Source organism: Mytilus californianus, unplaced genomic scaffold, assembly GCF_021869535.1.
Source record: "Mytilus californianus isolate M0D057914Y unplaced genomic scaffold, xbMytCali1.0.p SCAF_4, whole genome shotgun sequence".
NCBI lineage: Eukaryota > Metazoa > Mollusca > Bivalvia > Mytilida > Mytilidae > Mytilus > Mytilus californianus.
Window position 1 is genome coordinate 47287697 of NW_026262690.1, and position 18122 is coordinate 47305818.

At 33.7% G+C, this 18122-nt stretch overlaps 1 long non-coding RNA gene across 1 annotated transcript in view; it reads left to right on the plus strand.

Moving 5' to 3' along the window:
- Nucleotides 1–2435: 2435 nt before the first annotated feature.
- LOC127738162 (uncharacterized) overlaps nucleotides 2436–18122 on the plus strand; it is a 67824-nt gene continuing 52137 nt past the window's right edge. Inside the window, exon 1 of the long non-coding RNA XR_007999947.1 lies at nucleotides 2436–2557. This is a non-coding gene — a long non-coding RNA (uncharacterized LOC127738162). The remainder of the gene's footprint in view (nucleotides 2558–18122) is intronic.

The following is an 18122-nucleotide window of genomic DNA, read 5'->3' on the forward strand; positions in this document are numbered from 1 at the left end:
TTTCCAAGTCTCTGCTTCATGCTGAATTGTGACGCAAGTTATACGCAAGTATTCCAGTAAATATACAAAGAGTGTATTGAACAGAACACATTGCATCGGTTCTACTTTCCACAGAAATCATAATACTTCTAACCATTTGTATTCCTTGCTTACTGAGTAACCATTCGATGGGAAACTATTTTCATGTAAAAATCTTAAGAAAACTAGACTGTTTTCTAATGATTTTTGTACCTTTAAACTGCAATCCTTTTGTTTTAAAGATACCGTCAATTTATAACTTTCTAACATTTTAAAAATATTTGTCTATGCTTTGAAAACGAGGACTTTTTCAAACAATGTTATTTTCGTATTAATCCATTTTATGAGTGTATTGTTTTCATTTCAGTAAACATTTGTTTCTTCTCAGATGGCAACATATCTGTTAATTTTATTCATTATTGTCCCTTGCTGCAAATAGCCTATATATCTGCAACTATGTTCTACGATTCTTTAATCACACTGATATCAACGTTTTCATACCAAAGAATATTTAGAGCAGTGATTTTGTCATAATTTGCTGCAGTGTGTCATCGTTAATTTAAGTCATTCTTACTGACAAACAACGACAAATGTAAACATATTTTTTTTAAATGAAGTTTTGAAAACAAACTTTGCGAAGTACTAGTTTTGTATACAGCTGTTATATAAAAAAGAAGATGTGGTATGATTGCCAATGAGACAACTCTCCACAAGAGACCAAATGACACAGAAATTAACAACTATAGGTCACCGTACGGCCTTCAACAATGAGCAAAGCCCATACCGCACAGTCAGCTATAAAATGCCCCGAAATGACAATGTAAAACAATTCAAACGAGAAAACTAACGGCCTAATTTATATACAAAAAATGAACGAAAAACAATTATGTAACACATAAACAAACGACAACCACTAAATTACAGGCTCCTGACTTGGGACAGGCACATACATGCAGAATGTGGCGGGGTTAAACATGTTAGCGGGATCCCAACCCTCCCCCTAACCTGGGACAGTTGTGTAAACAGTTTTTATCAAATAAGTAATAATACGACACTGTTAAATGCTTGCCCGTGACTACTAATATATCTCAGATGACAACAAATATGTCCCAATTGTCGAAGCAACAATCCCGTCCTCTTTTCTCTTTTCTTCGATTGTGATATTGCCAAAGGCAAAATATCACCCATTGTAACTACGTTCGCTGTGATCAACTCGATAGGTGCTATTAATGGAAGAGATGCCGCTTACCCTTCCGAAGCACTTGACTTCGCCTACGTTTTTTTGTATGATTCGTGTTCCTCAGTCCTTTCTTTTTATATGTAGTATTATTTTGTGGACTGTTGCTTGTCTTTTTTTCTTTTTTCGTTGACATGAAGTTATCTTCTTTTTTTCAGTCATCAGTGGTATTTCATTGCGCTTTGGAATATTCTCTCCTTGTATTTTGTTCTTCTTTTTTTGCGTACAATTTTACGGCTTTTTCTCACACCATTTTAAATATGCTTTCCTTAATTGCCTTTTAAATCACGTTATTATTTTTAATTTACAATTGCTGTTATATATTGGAGTGCCAAGATTGAGTTAAATGATTCATGGTTTAGTTCATGTTTGTTATTGTTCAATGCTATGATTTTTTTTAAAAGTAGTGATAAAAATGAGAAAACGTCATACAACTTTTCAATGGCGGTTCAATTTTAGCCTCATTAAGTCCTCATGTCATCATTTCTTCTCAAGAGCTTACCATTTGATTTTGATATTCACATTTACATTATTTATACATGTAGACTTTTGGTTGGTTTCACATATATTTTACAGCTTATTTGGTTACTTGTTTTATTTATTTATTTATGTATATAAAACATTAATTTATTCCCAAAGCATTGTTTATCCTTTGATGATAAACCTGGCTTAATTGAATTCTAAATTAAGAAATTGAATAAATCAAGAATAAAGACAGAGTAAACCTATATAACCTTCAAAGTCAGGATTGCTTCTGCAATATGAATTGTGAATACAGATTCTGCATTACAAATTGTGAATATATATAGAGAGAAGAGCCAGACTGGTGTGGTTTGCGTTATTTCTGAAATACAAAAAAAAAAAAGAGTAATGGATTTTAGAATGCTAAGCATCAAGTAGAGCCAAGTATGTTTAATTAACTTTACATTGTTTAGTATTATTAAGGAAGTTCTTTTATTCTGAATTAAACCTCCTTGTAGCACTGAATAATCTTATACATACATTACTATTAACGGGTTTCAATGTTTGTATAGATAGTCTTAATGAAGGTGAATGCTTACATTTCCACCTATAGGGCTACATAAAAAAAAGGATAGTATCGACCACACTTCGTTAGGTCTGTTGCAGCGATGATTGACATAATTTACAATTCCTAGTTAATAAATATCTTTACTTGATCTTTGGGAATTGCATATACAAACACAGAAACTAGTTAACTATCCGGAGAATTCTAAATATTGACTTTAGATATGTTATTGCAAATGAAAAACTTGGAATAAGTAGACAACGTTCATAGTTTTGGTAAGTTCAGTAATCGATTTTAGTTAAATTATTACAAATAAGACTGAGTTGATAGTACTTCTTTTTTAAATAACGGCTCTCATTACTACAAGGTTTGTTTTCAATGGCAAGCTTTAAACCTCTCTCTTTTTTCGAGCACTAAAGGCGGAACAAATCTGGTAAATCCGTTTTTGTTTTTCCTTGGAAGTAAAATGTCATTATAATACTTCCATGGTTTTTCTAAATAAATTTCTATATAAGTTCATGCGAAGCTTGGGACATTGTCATTTTGTCTTCCTTTTTCTGATTTTTTTAATATGATTTAAATAGAAAAACAAAACTTGTTTCGGCATTTTAATATTTTACTTCAGTTTAATATGTGACGATACTAATGTTATGGATTCAATCATTAACGGATACATTTATATCATTCCTCTATTGTTTTGCATTAAAAAGAATTTGCAGTCGTTCCTGGAAAATACAAACAGTTTTTGTTTTAAACAACAAATGTAATATCATGCCCCAACATGAAGACGCATACACTTAGTAATGAATATTTTCACATGAGTCAACATTCAAATGACCAACTAAACCAAACGACAAATAGAGGTAAAAATACACTGCATTGACTTCAACAATAGACAAGTTTATACCATATGTCACGGTTAGGCCCCAAGTCTAGAAAAGTTTGAATACATTTATCAGGAATTCATACTAGTATCAAAGATCTGTCGACATCATCATATTCCTTAAACAACAAAGCATATCACTGGAGACAAAAACTGACGGGATTGGTGTTTGAGATTGGTAACAGTTATACCTACTCGGGAATATCACTGAGGACTACAACTGACGGAATTGGTGTTTGAGATTGGTAACAGTTATACCTACTCAGGCATATCATTGAGGACAACAACTGACGGGATTGATGTTTGAGATTGGTAACAGGTTTATCTACTCGGGCATATCATTGGAGACAACAACTGACGGGATTGGTGTTTGAGATTGGTAACAGTTATACCTACTCATGCATATCACCGGAGACAGCAACTGACGGGATTGATGTTTGAGATTGGTAACAGTTATACCTACTCAGGCATATCACTGGAGACAACAACTGACGGGATTGATGTTTGAGATTGGTAACAGTTATACCTACTCATGCATATTCCTGTATGCCAACTAAATATTATGCTTTAAATTGCTTTGAACATACAGTTCTTCACATAACTTTCACTGATTCCGTTTATTGTTTTTAGATTCGATTCAACATAAAATCAAACTTTAGTTATCCAGCTCCCATTGAATTTTTATTTCAGATATGTATATATTCGAAGAATCGCGTTACCATCAACGAATGTTTCGTATAGAAACAATGAGATACTTCAATCTATTTTTCTTCTCGTTGTTAGTAAAATAATTAATACATTACATGTTTCGAAATACCGGTAGTACCAAAAGTAAAATTTAAAAATAAAAATGATACTTTATAAATAATTTGCGACCCGCGAAGATAAACCTTCACCAGGAACGCCCATACCCCAAATATTGAAAGTGAAGGGTAGAAAACTGGATATGACTACACCGACCATATATGGGAGTTCCATACTGCACACACGGAATAAATTTCAAGTGTTACTGTGTTGATCTGATTCTCGTAGGGTTGATGCCAATAAAAAGGTGAAAACGCAAAAAAAATGAAAACACAACATAATGTTCAAAGACAGAAAATGATTGCCAACATTTCGACATAATAGATCTCTTTTAGGGTTGTTGAAGTAGGTAAGAAAATGTCCAGCTAACGACGATTATCTTAGATTTTTTCATTAAATTTAAGTTCAAAAAATAAATGCTCTGATGTAAAATCTAAGTTGAAACATTGATGGTCATACGACGTCAACATGTAATGACCAAATAAAAATTATACCGTAATAATTTAATTTTGGATGTAACGCTTCTTCTGATTGGCTGTAAGTGTTTTGTCTATCAGCTCATGGACACAATTGTGTCATGTGACCGCGACGTCATTAACGATTTTATAATTATTTACTCCTTTTTAGAATTAAATTATAAGGAATGACTTTAATATTTTTTGTCTATTCGAAATAACATAAAAAAAATGTGGTGCACACTTTTAAATAACCTGCTACGCCGGTTATTCAGTGTGCACCACATTTTTGATGTTATTTCTTCATAGACAGAAAAAATATTACAGTCATTCCTTGAATGCGTTGTTATACTGAAAGATTTCTGATCAGATGTTAGCGCAATAAAAAATTAGGAAATAGAAATGAACAAATAATAGCTATGTTCGTGATTTATGCATTTGTCCAAACATAGGAGTAATGAATTTGTTAATCATTAACATTACAATTCTTACGTGAACGGTCATGCCGCAAAGACTTACAGCGTACCGGAATGGAAACTAAACTCTTTCTAGAGCGGTCTACATCTGTCTCGATCTTCTGCATGTCTTCAATGCTATAGAAAGTATACAGCAGTAAAGCATAGATACTCATTCAGAACAGCATGCAAGATAGCTTAATCCAATTGTCTTGATTATTTTTTATCTTTCTTTACCAAATGTAAAGCCTGAATGATGCAAAAAGAAAAATTCTATTATTATTGTTTTACATGCAATGTCACCTTGAAAACAATAGTATACAATTATTGACTTTTGATAAGGTTGATACAATGATTTATCAACCCAAGAGATATGATATTCACCGAGGCCAACAAAAGTGATTATTTGAAGGTAGATATATCAAAAAGAAAGAACGAAGCAATAAAGCACAACTAAAACGAATATGATAGATAATAAATAGGAAAGAAAATAGCAGTTTTGCATGTTCATTAGATATAGTTGTACTTTGGTGTACTTACGTGCGTGAAGGCAGTTTACTTTGGATGCATATTTATTGAACGTACACGACACAAGGGAACATATCTAAAACTTCCTCTATTGATATTATGACTATTGTTGATAAAAGACAACGCAATCATAGATCTCATGGCAATCGCATTAACCGCAATCAACGAAATAAACATCGTTCTAATTTTACACTTGATGACTTTTTATCTATATTTAAAACAATGGTATACATCAATTATTATGAAAACTGGGTCAAATGCCAATTAGAGAATTACATAATATTTATAACGAGTGTGATACAATATCGTTTTTCAGTCCAAAATATGAGTGTACACGGATTATTACAGTTTTTTGTCACCATAGACTGTTCCCTCAAATTGACAAACCTGAATATCATAAAAAATATTTTCTAAAAATAAAATACATTAATAGAGGTATTGATTTTATTAATTTGTCTAATATCTTTCATGACTCTATGGTTCAAAACTGTATACCTCCATATTTTGATAACATTGAGCCACCTATAATTTCCTATTCGTATAAAAAACCCAGAAGTTTAGTTTTTAATTATACGTCAGTTACATCAGATGTCAGTATAGTATATAAATAGCACATAGCTGAGAGGGTGATAGAGCAGATTGTTACCCCGAGAAAACATTGTCAACTGAGGCAAAGCCAAGATTGACAATGTCTTTTCGAGGGGTAACAATCTGCTCTATCACTCTCTCAGATATGTGTTACTTAATTTATTATGTTGAATGTTCTGTTATTACTGTCTATTGAGTTTCAAATTAAAAGAAATACACTATGACGTCTTGTACATAACAACCATCCGTATTCAATAAAGCGCACATTTGATCAAGCGTCTCCGTGAAGGGTAATAGAGTATTTGCCATGGGATTGAGTAAATTGTCTCCCTCGTATTAAACCAATCAAAGTCTGGCATTTTGACATGAAGTATAATAAAAAATAATATCCTCCTTCAACACGAGACTGTGAAACATCGAGGTTTAGATATGATCCCTATGGCCATGTAATTACAGGGGACCTCAACATCGTTCAAGACCGAGAGGTTATAAACTTTCTGAAAAAAGGACCAACATATCGTCCACCGTCGAAAATAAATTGGGAAGAGTGTCGTCAGGTTATTAAAGATGCTCTTTCATCCTATTGTATAAAATGGTGTAAACGGGAGAAATCTGACAGTCACTTGATTCACACAAATGTATGAATATTGTTGGTATTCGCATATCACATTTCGAAAATAATTTAGAAATAAATAAAAGAGTAAGTAATACGCCCATTTCTAGGATTAAAAACAAAATCCAAGTACAATCAAAGCGTTTTGTGTTTGTACCGGCCGACAAAGCAGCCAACAATGGGGTGGTGGTACAACGTAAATACTACACGGAAGTCCTTAAGAATGAAATTATACATTCAACCACATTCAAGGCCGTACGCTCCACAGAGAGTCATATAGTAAATAATCATGTCACTAAACCAGCTCAGCTTAAGGCCTTATCGGAACATTTGAAGGTCCCCACTATGTATTGGTTACCTAAACTACACAAAAAGTCCGTAAAATATCGTTTCATCTCGGCCTCTAGTAAGTGTTCTACTACTAATCTTTCGGTGCTTTTAACGAGTTCCTTAACTACTATCAAAGAACTTATCGTTAATTTTTATAATAAAACATTTGAAAACGGTAGAATTAACCATTTTTGGAGTGTAAAAAATTCTTTGGATGTTTTAGATAAATTACGTGCATTTGATGGTCCTTGTGATTCGGTTAACAGTTTTTACTTTTCCACTCTTTTTACTACACTTCCACACAATCTTATCAAAAAAAAGTTTTCCTTCTAATTAAATAGTCGTTTGATAACTCTGGTTGCAAATTTATTTGCTGCAACTCACATAAAGCCTTTTTCTCTAATGAGAAAGGTAAATATGCTAGATACACTTACTGGAGGTGTGATGAGTTGATTAAAGCACTAAATTTTCTCCTTGACAACATTTATGTACGTTTCGGCAATAAAGTTTATCGACAGATTGTAGGTATTCCTATGGGCACCAATTGTGCCACTTTAATAGCAGACTTGTTCCTTTACTGTTATAAATCACAGTTTATGGCCAAACTCAGTAAAGAACCGTCTAAATTCCATTTAATTAATAAATTCAACAACAGTTACCGTTATCTTGATGATATTTTTCGTTAAATAATCAAGAATTCTCTAACTATACTGCTGAAATTTACCCAAAGTAAGTTACTTTAAATAAATCTAATATCAACAGCAATAACTGTCGTTTCCTAGATTTAGATATTTCAGTATTGACCCAGAAACTCTACACATAAATTTAAGACAAAAGGGATGATTTTTCTTTCCCTATCTTTAATTTTCCTTTTTTGGACGGTGATGTTTCTTTGGCACCGTCTTACGGTTTTTATATATCCCAACTCGTTCGCTATGCTCGTGTTTGTAGTGACGTTTTGGATTTTAATGAGCGTAAACTATGTATTACTAGTAAATTATTAAGTCAGGGATTTCGTTACCACAAATTACTTAAAACATTTACTAAATTCTTTCATAGATACAAAGATTTGGTCTGCAAGTATGGCTGTACATGTAGAAAACTTATTTCAAACGGAATAGCACATCCTAAATTTTACGGTGATGTTGTAAACCGAGCCCGGAAATTTAGATACGATCCGGGTAAACTTATCAATCCTTTAAATAAATTTATTATAAAAGGTTACATATTCAACACTGTAATTAAATCTTTGAATATTGTTTTTATTGGTGTAAATATTGATTTTGTTATCAGTAAATTAAAACCATACTTAATATACACTTATGTACTTTCAAGATACTACAATCTGTCGATACTTATAGTTTGGCATTGCACAAGGTCATATTTTTCGCTGACTGTTAATGACGTCTTTACACTAAATCCATTGGATGTTGTATGTGTACTGATATTTTAGTCTTAGATACATGATTTTTTTCATTAGTTGTTAATGGCTTTAAACTAGCTGTCAGTAACTGCGAGTACTCTCAGATATGTACTTATTGTCTTTTTGTTTTTGGATGTATAAGTACGCGTCCACGTCCACTTTGTGTTTTTGTTAGATGTATTTCTATTTGTATCAAAAGGGTGAGTTAAGCCTTTTTCAACTGATTTTTATAGTTTGTTCTTATGTTTTACTGTTACACCACTGTCCCAGGTTAGGGGAGGGTTGAGCGCCCACAAACATGTTTAACCCCGCCACATTCTTTATGTGCCTGTCCCAAGTCAGGAGCCTGTAGTTCAGTGGTTGTCGTTGGTTCATGTCTGTCATATTTGTTTTTCGTAAACTGTTTTGTTATAAATTAGGCCGTTAGTTTTCTCAATTGAATTGTTTCATATTTTTCATGTCGGTCATACGGTATGGGTTTTTCTCATTGTTGAAGGCCGTACGGTTGCCTATAATTGCTTGCATCCACTTCATTTGAACTTTGGTGGATAGTTGTCTCATTGGCAATCATACCACATCTCCTTATTTTCATATGATTATTTTATTATATGTTAATATTGCAACAGCTGGAGATGGAATTCCAGATGCAAAAATGAAGGTCTCACTTCATAAGGGTAAATTTAAGACGGAAAACTATATATGACATACTATCAATTTTAACTAGTTGGCATCGATAACATAAACATAAATTATGTAAAAGAAGACCCAGCTGTAAAACAAAAAAAGTACTTTTGAAGTAGTTGTTTACTAAAACCAGCAAATTAATGTGCATAAATGAGAGTTTTACTGAATGAGAAATAAATTATGACCATTTTGAGCCCAGATTTACTTGTCCGTAAATTTGCATTAACATTTTAGAGTAGATGTGCTACATATGTACTGGTTAAATGTTTTGAAAAAAAAACTGTACAAATTTTGAGTAGTAAGTGAACTCCATAAGTAGTCTGTAACCAAAAGGCCATAAACAAGTGGTTGAAAATTGGCACATAGAAACATGATACATGTACCATTCGGGATATTTATGGTTCCCATGAAGTTAAATGTCAAGACAGCTTTGAAAAAACAAGAATTAAGTATTTTTGGATTAACGACTACTTGTTTGCTGAAGCAGCTTAAAATTTAACGTGCTAAGAGCATCGGTTTTATTGTCAGTTTATTTTTAAGTTTCATATTAATACTAATCAAACTAATTAATATGCAAATTTATTCAAAATAGTTTCAATTATTTCGGATTAACAATACAAAATTTTATGGCACCTCTATTGAAGCGAAAGGGAAAGGCAGTAAAACGCACTGAACAAGTATACGACATTGCATATTATGAATAATTAATAGTCCGAATACATGTTGCATTTGTCATTCAATATTGCTTTAACATCTTTTCAATCGAAAAAGAACTGATTTTACCAACATTGATAATAGAAACCAAAGAAAGAAATGTAAAGGTCAGCTCCGTAAAACTGTGAGAAAGTGAGATGAAGATAACTTCAAAAATTATTATTTTTCATTAGGAACATAGAGGGGAAAAATCGTAAGAAGCGGCACAATATAGATAAAAGTTGCTTATCAATTGAGTTGTAAAAGAATCACGGGACCCAATTGACATTCTCATACCTTTATATAATTATGTTAGAAATATTCAATCTTTCATTTCATTTGTCAGGTTTAAAAATGCTATTTTGGGCGTTTAGATAATGACTTTAAAATGTGATAATTAGAAGTACTATCAAAAGAAAATTTCATATATCAAATATTTAAAGAAAATTATCAGATATATTGTTAATGCTACACTGCATGTTTCTCTTCACGCAAGTTAGTTTAACATGAAATATTAAATGTATTTGTTTTTCAACGTTTTCATTAATATTAGTACTACATAAGTTAACTTCCTATTTATATTTTTTGTTAATTAGTTCGTTGACCGCCTTGTTTCAAAGATATGATATACTTTCATATTTACATGTTGTGACTCTATGTGAGATGAATCTTATCCCGTATGTCAATCAGTTGATCTTGACAGGCAAACAAAATCCGTGGTTGTTACTTTTCTTCGCTCTGAGCTGGGTGATAACTCGTTTACCATACCGACAAATCTTGAATATTGGCAGAATCACTGGTTTTACAGCTTTAATTGTTTGTTCTTACTTTAAGTAAAGTTTCTTTCTTGTAAACTTGCGAAAAAATATCTTAATGAGACAGCAATCCGACGACACAAAAACTTGTAGACATTTAGAGGTCAACGAAGTACTGTAATCCACAGTATTTCTTTGTTCGTTAGTTTCTAGTTTCTAGGAAAACAGTTTTAGACAGACAAGCAATAATAATTTATGCCTCTACATAAAAGTAATATATATATATATAACAAGTCTAAAAGGGTACAACATCACCAAAAAATAATTAAATCATGAACAAATTTTAAATATTTCGGATAACTAATATCCTTCATCAGTAAGATGTAAAATGAATCTTATCTTGACATGTGGTAGTCAATCTTAAATAAAAATCTTGAATGCTATACAAATTATCAATTATCAATACGCTGGTAATTTTTTTTTTCAATATTGATGTTTGGGAGGACGAATAAATTTCTTAAAACTGTAAGAGTCCAAAACGGAAGCCTGAGTTACTGGAAACAAGTGATGGTAGGGAAAATGAGTGACACATTCTATGTTTTTTTCATTTATGCCCTCTGAGGAAACTGTCCTAAGCTTTCTTATCCAAAACCTTTCCCGAGCAAGTCTGTCGGCCCTTGACCAACCCTCGTAGTGGTCTATGATAGTGATGCTAAGGTTTTTGAGATCAGCTTGGGCGTGCCCAGGTGATCTCAAATGACGACTTTCGGGGAGGTCGGGCTTGCAGGTGTAGTCACTTCGATGATCATTCATGCGTTTGTTGAATGGCTGTTCTGTCTCGCCAACATACTGCATGCCACATCGACACTGAAGAAGGTATACAACATTCTGTGTTTTGCAAGTTAATTGCAAAATATAGTGTACACAGACCCTGTGGAGTGGCAAGTAAATGTTTGAGTATTCAGTATTTGTTGGCAAGTCAGACATCGTCTGTTACCACACGACTTGCACCATCCTGCTGTTGAACAGCTTTTATTAGAGGAGACATCAGCTCTCACAAATAAGTCTCTCAGACTTGCTGGTCCCCGAAAAGCTAAGACAGAAGGTTTGGGAAAGATCTTGGATAATTTATGGTGCTTGGCAATAGTTTGCCAATTGGTATGGATCAAACGTGAAAGGTTAGTAAAGGCGGGATTGTATGTTAAAACAAATGGAACTATTTTGCTGCGCCTCTTCTGTTTGTATTGTAATAGGTCATTGCGGCTGTTATTGTTAGCACGTGCAAATCCCTTATCTATGTCCCATTTCTTATAACCTTGACTATAGGGTATACTTTTTGTAGTGTTTGGGGTGACAGCTTTGGGGAGAAAGGTACTGATGTTTATCTGTAGGTTTCTAGTAGAGGTCTAATGATATGACACCGTCCTTTATAGATGTAGTTGTGTCTAAGAAAGATATTTTAAGAGTCGGAAATTTCATATGTAAATTTAAATGTCTGATGAAATCATCTAGTTTAAGTTGGGATTCAATCCATTTCATGTCAACATTATCGATGAAACGGAACCAAGACAGTAGTTTGGATAAAGATGTTGAAATGATTTGTTTCTCTAATTTTCCCATGAAAATATTGGCGTTAAACGGTGCCATTTTTGTCCCTATCGCTGTCCCGTTTATCTGAAGGTAATGTTCACCATTAAAGGTGGAATTGTTGCATTTCAGAACCAGAGTAAGCAGCTGGAGTACACATTCGGTAGGTGGTTCTAAAGTGTTGCGCGAGTCCCACATTTCCTTACACGATTGTATTCCGTCATCATGAGGTATGTTGGTATACAATGATAAAATTGAGAATGGAAATGGGGAATGTGTCAAAGAGACAACAATCCGACCATAGAGCAGACAACAGCCGAAGGCCACCAATGGGTCTTCAATGCAGCGAGAAACTCCCGCACCCGGAGGCGTCCTTCATGAATTGACATCTAGAGCGACAAGGAGAGTTTCCGGAGGAAGAGGGTTCATGGATTCCATTTTACGAAGGTAGTCTGTGGTGTCTTGAAGGTGAGAAGGAAGATTTTCTACATGAGATCTTAAATGAAAGTCTACGAAATCCGAGATTTTCTCAGTCGGATGGCCGTTTGCGGATACAATAGGTCTACCAGGGTTGTTAACCTTGTGTATTTTTGGGAGAAGATACAGTCGACTAGGCTTGGCGTTCTCTGGTTTTAAATATCCGAATGTATCCTCATCTATGTGACCGTCATTGTGCATGGTTTGTAACGCAGTAATAATTTTGGAACTAAACTCTGAAGTAGGGTCATGGTCAAGCTTCTTATAAAATCTCTCATCTTAGAGCTGACGCTCTGCTTCCGCGATGTAGTTAGCTTTGTCCATTATCACAACGGCACTTCCCTTGTCTGCTGGTTTTATCACAATATCATCTCGGTTTCTCAGCGATTGTATGGCTTTTTTCTCGTCAGAAGAGGTGTTATATAACGACGAGTACTTGTTGTTAGCTAGATGAACAACATCCGATTTGATTTTGTCGATAACGTCTTCCAGTGTAGCAGATTTGCTGGGTTTAGGAATCCATGAACTCTTCTTTTAAAGCGCGGAATACTGATTTCTCCATCCGAGTCGGAAGTGTCTGAGACTTCCTCGTTATCCTTGTTACCAAAGTATTCTTTAATTCTGAGTATGAAACGCCGACACTGTCTTATTATGCCATTTCTCATTATATGATGTTCATTTGCCATTATATGATGTCATTTTACCCTTATATGATGTGCAAATGACATTATATGATGTGCACGTATCCTTATATTATGTTATGTGATTGAGTCCTTATATTATGTGATGCTTTCCTTATACGATGTAGAAACGGCATTATGTGATGTACAATCACCTTTATACGATATGCAATCACCTTTATATGATGACAATTTGACATTATCTGATGTGCAAATTATATTATATGATGTGCAAATTATATTATATGATGTGCAAATTATCTTATATGATGTGCAAATGGTCTTATATGATGTGCAAATTATCTTATATCATGTACAGATGTCTTTATATTATGTGCAAACTTCTTTATATGATGTGAACTTATCCTTATGTTATGTGCTAACATCGTTATATTGTGTGGTTCGGTTTACATCTTTATATGATGTCAGAACATCATTATCATGATGTCGAAACATCATTATGATGATGTGCATTCATCGTCCTGATGGTCAATGAACATGATTACGATTAAAGCGATTACTCACTACGTCAGAACTGATTCCGATCTGCTTCTGCGGTGTAACAATTAATCAGGCTCAAATTTTTAGCTGTCGTTTGGAAAATGGTTGAGATTTAAAAAGAGATAAACCTTGGCATATTAGTACCTCGTTTTAAGATGTAAAAAATCACACCTGATATTGTTGGAAAAATGTCAAAATATATGAATTGCAACGTTTTGTTTTAATCGATTGGTCTAAAATAATAAACATACGTAGTCTGCAATAATGAACATACGGTTAAAATTATTAAATTTAAGAAATAATTCTTTTATTTCATGCTCTATGCTCATTTTAACAAGGGAGGGCATTATATTTGTCAATTTCTGTACACCATAAAAGAAAAATCTATAAGAAGTTAATACACGAATTTCTAGTATGTACATTAATGTAAATTTTGCCTTGCTGATTATTTTAGCTGTTCGAGTATCTCTTTGTATATTCTCAAGATAGACACAAAAGAATGGGAAAAAATCGGACTTTGATAGGGTAAAGGCTTATATAAGGGACCAGTCATTTGTAACCCCAAAAAGAGGGATAGGAAGAAATAAAAGGGGCCTTTAATTTCATCATTTTTTTAATGGAAAGGTGCATTCAATTTTATATAGTTATAGATTTGCGGTATAATGTTATGGCGATGTCCTCAAAATCCGTAGGCATCAATTTTTACGCCTGGTTCCGCTCGCCTCAATTGTTAAAACCTGAATCCTTATTTTCAACAATTTCACTAGCAGAAAATTTTTCATCTGAAGCTAATATCGAATGAAGGTGTGGTAAATATTAATGAGACCATAACCGGCAAATCCAAATTAAGTTCGTGAAGTCGCAAACAACTTCCACACTTGAAGTTCTAGATTCACTACTGACGCAATATTTTAAACTTATAATGCATTTAGAAACTTTATACGATTTTTTTGTTATTACGAACAAAAGTATTAAAAATGTGTGTATGTGCGTTTGTGTGTAATTGTCCGGTGGTGGCTTTTTTTTTTAGGAAGAGGGGGGAGGGGGGGGGGTTGAAATTTGTAGGTCTTTGGAAAAGGGGGTATTTATTGACTGTTTTCCTTCTTCAAGGTGTAGACTTGAAAAAAAATAAGAGAAATTCCACTGTTTCCTCACACGTCCCCACCCCCAATGAAAGAAAATTACCATAATTATAACTTATTAATTTATTTTAACATTCCGATGTATTGTTACCAAAGAGATTTCTACTTACGTAGCTTTCGTTTTTGACTGGTAACCGATTTATAAATACGGACATTATAGAGTGCAAAATAACATTCCTTATTGCTTGTTATAAGTTTATTTCTTTAATGAATACTCATAAAAATATTTTTTTTTAGATCACAGATTAATAGTATATAATTTGTACCACTACAATATAATAGTTATTACGGTGAGGTTGAATTCCCGAACATTTATTCATCATCCACGCACGAACTTGTCTCAGAAAAAAAATACATCTCTGTACATTAACATTACTTTCAGATACAGATATGATTTTTTTCTGGGACAAGTGCTTGTGACCATCCACAAGAATGTGCGGTCATCCGAAGATCAGTACTTCGCTACTTTGATTATATCTGTTCTTGTCTATACCAGTTTTCAAGAAAAGGTTTCTCTATAGATAAGTTATCAAGATAATAGGCAATAAAACAACAAAACTCTGAAGAGCCAAAATTGCCCAAAAAGGACCTTTACTATAGAGTTTACTCAGACACATTGCACTATTTGTTTTTTAAATCTATTATAGTTTCCAGGATAAACGCAAAATATTAAAAGCCGCTGCCGTAAATCTTCACTTTGAAAAATTCAAAATACAACTCTCTATCTGTAAGAGAACAACAGGTCTCAGTAAACAATAAGTAAATGCAGTGTTTAAGTTCATTTAGACACCAATCTGATTAGATTACAGGTATTGTGTGTTCAACCTTTGCTTACGCCGATCTGAAAACGCTCAATTCAAGACCATTGGGATTCTCTGGTTTTGTCGGATTGATCCACACCTTCAAAAATATGAAGGCTGAAATTTTATTGGCTGATGTAATATTAACCAGGACAGAAAGTAAAACGAAGTGTTGTCAGATCCCTGTAACTAAAGCTTAGACAGATGATCTGTACATTATATATTAATCATTTGTTAGACACCGACTGTAGTGTGGGTAGGAGCACGTGTATTTCCTTGATGGACTTTAATAAAAAAGAACATGGTTATTTTTTTTTTAATTTCATTATTGTTTTATTTTTCCCTGATTTAAAATGGAAACAAACTATTTCGCTCCCCTTCTGAAAATATAAAATCTCTTTCAAGAAATTTGGAATCAAACATTTTCCAAAAATGTTGCCCCCCCCCCCCCCCCCCCCTCACCAAAAAATGAGCGGCTTCCCACAAAACCTTTTATATTGCGGGTTACTGCATGTGGTGGTGCTTTCGTGGTAGCATGTTCGCATAGAGTGGGAGAGGTCATGGGTTCGACCCCCGGCCGGGTCAAATCCAAAGACTTTCAAATTGATATTTGCTGCTTCCCTGCTAAGCCCGCGAAATTAAGGAATAAGAGCAAAAGCTGGTCGGCTCGGAATCAGAAGAATTTGTCCGGGTAAGGTGACATGTCTTCCTTCGGAAAGTTACCTTGTGAACTATAGCATGTTAAAAATCCGGCTCAGGGTGTCGGTCTAGTACAAAGCAGGGTTAATATTCATATCACATTACAGCTATTTTCCTAATGCATGTAGTTTAAAGGTTTGATTGCTTTGTTTTTATAACTGTTTGCTTATGCATTTTAATTAAGTTTTACAATTCTAATCAACAGATAGGCTGGGTTTCAGCTTGTATGATGTTATTGAATGCTTGAACAAACATTTATACGAACAAAGCAAGCAAGCCAACCAAACCTTTAAACTACATACATCAGGAAAAAAGCTGTAACATGTTCTTGTACGAATATGCATATCAATTTGCCGCTGCACATCAAGCATCCATCCATAACCATCTATATTGAAGTTGTGAAATATATGCACGAAAACATAATAAAAAGCTGAAAGCAAATGAAAAACACCGAGTTGAAGTTCATTCCATATCTCCTTTAAAGCATTTCGGACGAAAGAGATGGGCGCTCGTTGGTCGAGTGGTGTGAATACTTGTCTGTCGACACTTAAGTGTGTGAGTTCGAATACCGCATGTGGCAGGTAAGCTCGACTCCTATCTTAATTGACCAGAATTGTCAGTTTTCCAAACGAAGGTTGGGTGGTCTCTCTGGGAACTTCGGCTTCCTCCACCAATATAAACTCACCGCCACGAAATAGCATGAAAGTGTTGAAAGTGGCGGTAAATATAAATTAATCAACAAATTAATCAATCAATCATCCATACCGGTATAATTATGGCCTCTAACTCTATATCTTTATTCTCATAAAGTCAATGTATGACATCAGTACAGAGATAACAATAATAACTTTACAATATATACAAAACAAGAGAGAGAGGTTTCAAAAGTCTTTAGTCAGGAGGTATAAAAAATTTAAGATATATTTCTTATTCTCTTTCCAGATCTTCTGGTATAGTTCTGTTAAGTCCTGTAATATTTTTACTCACTAAGATTTTTTTTTAGTCAATCAAAAGTAAAGAAAATAGAAAAGGTGATAAGTTTACTCCTTGTCGAACACCATTGTCACAAGCAAGCAAAGTATTTCGAATTATAATTACTAGAAGATGCCAGAAAATAAAAACATCAAATACCCTAAATTGAAAAAGTGTGGCAAAGTGTGATTTTCAGTGGGGTTTTTTTTCTTTTAACTAAATAACCGTATGAACTACGTAAAATCCTTTGACATTACCGAAAAGGATCAAAATGAGTACACAAAGAAAAAAATCCCATCTAATCGGATGAAAAATAAAATCCAAAACACTTCACCAGGAATCAACCCCTCTGTATCTCAGAAACCATTGACGCCACTCCAAATCTGTTGTCATACTCAAGTTGCAGAATTTTATTAGCAATTAAAAAAATCTCCATTAAAATAAGTTAAAAATAAACAATCTGAATATACAAGTATGTGAACATTACCCAACCTGACCATTTCGCATTTCGCGGGCAGTACGTGGACTAAGCATGCGGTCTCCAAATTTGGATATTTTGGCTTTTTCTGTGGAAAAAAGATTGTTTCAAAGACAAATTAATGCCTCGTTCACACGTACATTTAATTCGAATTGAATTCGAATCGAATGCGAATCGAATTCGCTAATCGCGTTCACACACTCTTCTTTTTTAATTCGAATTGATTCGAATTGGCTAAATCGCATTATCCAATTCGCATTAGAAATGCGTTTTTGTTAATACGAATCAAAAGT